This window comes from Nilaparvata lugens, chromosome 5 (genome assembly GCF_014356525.2).
Source record: "Nilaparvata lugens isolate BPH chromosome 5, ASM1435652v1, whole genome shotgun sequence".
Taxonomy (NCBI): Eukaryota; Metazoa; Arthropoda; class Insecta; order Hemiptera; family Delphacidae; genus Nilaparvata; species Nilaparvata lugens.
This window is the reverse complement of record NC_052508.1, coordinates 17,820,818-17,824,923: the sequence shown is the minus strand read 5'-3', so window position 1 is coordinate 17,824,923 and position 4,106 is coordinate 17,820,818. Positions and strand designations below refer to the sequence as shown.

General features: G+C 31.2%; 1 long non-coding RNA gene across 1 annotated transcript; it reads right to left on the bottom strand.

Annotated features, from left to right (window-relative positions):
* On the bottom strand, nt 1-4,106 carry LOC120351252. Its single transcript, XR_005571255.1, has 3 exons — nt 3,885-4,106; nt 1,888-1,997; nt 1-86 (listed from the first exon to the last, which is right to left on the bottom strand). It is a non-coding gene; the product is annotated as an uncharacterized LOC120351252 (long non-coding RNA).

The following is a 4,106-nucleotide window of genomic DNA, read 5'->3' as shown; positions in this document are numbered from 1 at the left end:
GGCTCAATGAACGATGACGACAGCACCCGGTACTCCACATCGCTTCTCACTCTCCATGCCAACACCAACGTCAAAAACAGTGTCAACTGCAATCAAATATTGTCAATCATGATAGCTTGTGATTATTCATAATTACAATTAAACGTAATTAGAGGTTCGTGTTTGTCATAAATCATGATTTTGAACTAAATAACGAATCATCTCAATAAAATAATGTTTCTGATCATCATTCTTCTCATCTATTCCGCTATGAATTATAATTCTGAAACTCCACTATATTTAAATATCACTTTTCAAGAGTAATGAGTCCTGATCTTCTCAAAATGATTTTGCGGTTATCTCCCGCAATAATTCATCTATTTACAACGAAAATGACACTAATGTAGTAACATTGGTATATAAAATGATAGGGTAGTCCTGTGATATTTTTCTTCCAAATTTATAGGTGACAAAGTCCAAGATAAGGTTAGAGTTCCACATGTACAATTTTTACAAAATTTTAGTCAAAAATGAACATGAAAACTATACATTTCGAATTAAAAAATTCATTAGAAATAGTTCACTCAATCACCACTTGTAACGAAAAGAATAATATTGAGTTATTAAGGAAAATTAATACTAGAATACGAAATGTTCAAACGTCTCAGATGTTAGTTGAACTAACGAATCTTCAATTCATCTTTTAAACTACAAATGAGAAGTTTCATAATCCACAGGGATTACCAGAGTCTTGATGTCCTCAAGACAACGGAGATGTTATGAGACTAGCGTGGCTAGTGTCACAGTGTCAACATTCATTTTGATTGATCTATAACTTCATACAAAATATATATGGGGTTGATGATAGAATAAGATGCCAATTATTCATGCGTTATATATGGGAGGAATCAGAAAACGATATTCTATCAATGATCAAGAAAACTAGAGACCAGCAAAGGAGACTTAATTTGTGGCAACATGAAAATCATAATTAGTTGAAGTATTCTAATTTCCAGGCAAGTTCCATGGGAATGGCTAGGATATTTCTATTCACATAATGTGAACATAATAATAATAATGTTATTAATATCTACCCTTGAATACGTATGACACACACAGTTATTATCACAAACATGCTTATTTATCCACAATTTCTGCTAGAAAAGAATGGTTGTCAATATTGAAATCAACATGAAAATTGTAGACCTGATTCGAAAAAATTCAAAAACAATCAACATAAAAGACTTGATTTTACAGGGTCGAGTGTTGATTTTCGGAATTATTACAGATGAATATTAAGAGAAATATTCGAGATTTGATCTTCATCATATGATAGCTAATATCTTTATAGAGACTATTATAGCTAAGAGACTATACAGCGACTACTGAGCTGTTGGTTAATTCTCAGAATCATGACACCTATGAACACACAAAATATTCAAAATAGAATAATCCTGAATCAAAAAACACGAAATAGATGAAATTATAGAGTTGCTTTTCATATCAATGAAGTTGATAATCTAAGTAGATAATCTCAACGCATATTTTCATTAAGCAGCGAAAAGGTTAACTATGTAAACTACTTACTACAAACTATATTCACTACTTAAATGAGTCATAATTCGATGTTGAATAGTTGTGAGAATGTCCGATTATGAAGCTACACAGTTGATATTTTGAAATGAAAGATGAAATATAATATAATCCATTAATAAAAATCCTCACTCAAATGCTTAATCAATTTGGGAAAGTTGGCGATGCCCAACTCGAAGACTAAGTTACTCATAATTTGTTGGAAAAACTCAGTGTAAAAAATTAAGGAATATTCAACAGATTGTTAGGCTCTTGTGAACCTCAATTATGAAAATAGCAAATCACTAGATTAGAATAATATTCCAAAGTACAAACCTCCTTGTTGAACATGATGTTTCAAGCACAGTAGTGTTCACATCCAAAGAGTTACTGTGATCGAATATTTATAATGAAGTTTGATGAATGAAATTCATTGCCGCTTTCACCTGTTTAATTTGATGTAACATTCTATTAGACGCAATTTGGTCTATTCTATAATTATAATTCGATAAGACTTAATTTGAAATACATTATCGTAAAGGTTTAAACGTATTTAAGGTACTCCTTCCATCCGTCTACAATCAACATCCAGTAATTGATTGATTGACCCGTGCCATAGAGACGTTGACTCCTTGATATCTTTCAACGATAACTTAATTAAATTACAGTATGGGAGTCCCAACTATAGGTTGGTGACCTGCTATTGAACTGTAGTTGGTAATGGATCATCTGCTTTTTTGGAGGAAACCTCTGAATACTAGCACGTGTTACTAATATTTCTATATCAAATATAGAAATAATAGTGACGCTTTTAATAAAAATATACAGTAGATAATTTTATAAGAAATCAAGAAACTCTTGAATGGAAATCTTCCCACTAAATTTCAATTACTTAGCTTGCCAGTTCTCCTGATAATTGAACCTGTGATGAAATATGGAATAAGAGCTCATAGAACCAAACAATGAGTATTGTTCTTGGTCAGCCTAGTTTTCGGATAAATTATACTTTTTGATTCCCAGATTTCATTATTTTTCAAATTCTGTCTTGCAATTCTTGATGAAAAATCTACTGAATTGATTGATTCAGGTCTACCATTCATGCAATCTTTATATTTTTTAAATCCTTACTTCAATTCGCTACATTGAAAATATGTGTTGGATTCCATCTCACCATGTTTGGTGAATGAGCCGCCATTGCTGTGACGTTTTAAAGAGCCACTTATTGTTGGATAGCTTATTTGAACCAATAGCAGACGTTCTCCTACAGAGGTCGGTCATCAACCAATCAATTTTCTCCCCCAATACTTCATGCTCTGCTGCTCTGTACTTTGGTTTTGATGGAATATATCGACCCCAATCGTGTATTATAATTAATTTGATAGCTTTTGTAAAATTAAATATTACAGTATTTTGATGTACATCAATACATGAAAATGAATGAATTATGCACATCGTACATTCCTTTAGAGAGGATAAGTTCGAATTAAGATTAAAACAATTGTGTGGTCTATCTTGAAACATGAAATCAATCATGAAACTTGAAACTTCAAAAAGTTAATCACATTGTATGAATATTCATCGTGCAACATGAAATGTTCAAATGGAGATTTTATATCTTGAAACTTGGAATCATGAAACTTGAAAGTTGAAGGAATGTTGACGAGTTTAAGATTTCAATTGTACAATCAATGAAGACCTCAAGAAACAATCAGCCCTTAGTTTAGAAGTTTGCATTCGATGTCAGTCATCTTCCAGCTATTATCATAGAGAAAAGAAAAAATAAATTCTTACTAGAAAAAAGGTATGCTATATTTTATCTATTATATTGCCTTATAAGATGTCAGATGGATCTTGAACATTATGAAACTCATTGAACAGTTCTTTAAACAGTTTAAAATTCATAAGTTCTTCACAATAATGGAGAATTACATCTTCTCAATGTAGAAGATTAAAAGAAAAAAGGGCAGAAAACGCAGAATTGAATCAGATCTCTCATCTCTCTAACGAATTGATTCGTATTTGAAAATTGTATCATCTCATAACAAATTATCCAGGAATTTGCATCTTTGCTATTCTTCAAATTTGAAAGTCAAGATTATTGGAATCTTAATAATCAAAATAGGCTTTATTCTTATTGGAAGCTTCGAATCAATTCATCAAATCTCCTTGGTAAAGTACTCAAATATAATTTTCCAAAATCTTGTTCACAGAGGAACCGTATACAAACATTTTTTGATTTTTTCTTGTGACGGATATCAAAGACAGTAAGCTAAAACATAAGTTAGTATAACATAGAATTATCTTCCAATATTGTATTATGTACATCATCTTACCACATACAGAATGCGATCTCATGAGAAACACAAGAAGTATTCACGTATACTAATGAGCAGATGAACACTGAATCATCTTTCCTCTCCAAACGTCATTGATAATACAACTTTAAAACATGAGAAAAAAATCTATTTTAGTCACTTGATTTCACCCTTTGAATATTTTATCATGAATCACTATCCAGTCTAGCTGAAAATACCGTTGTTCCAACTCGAATGCTG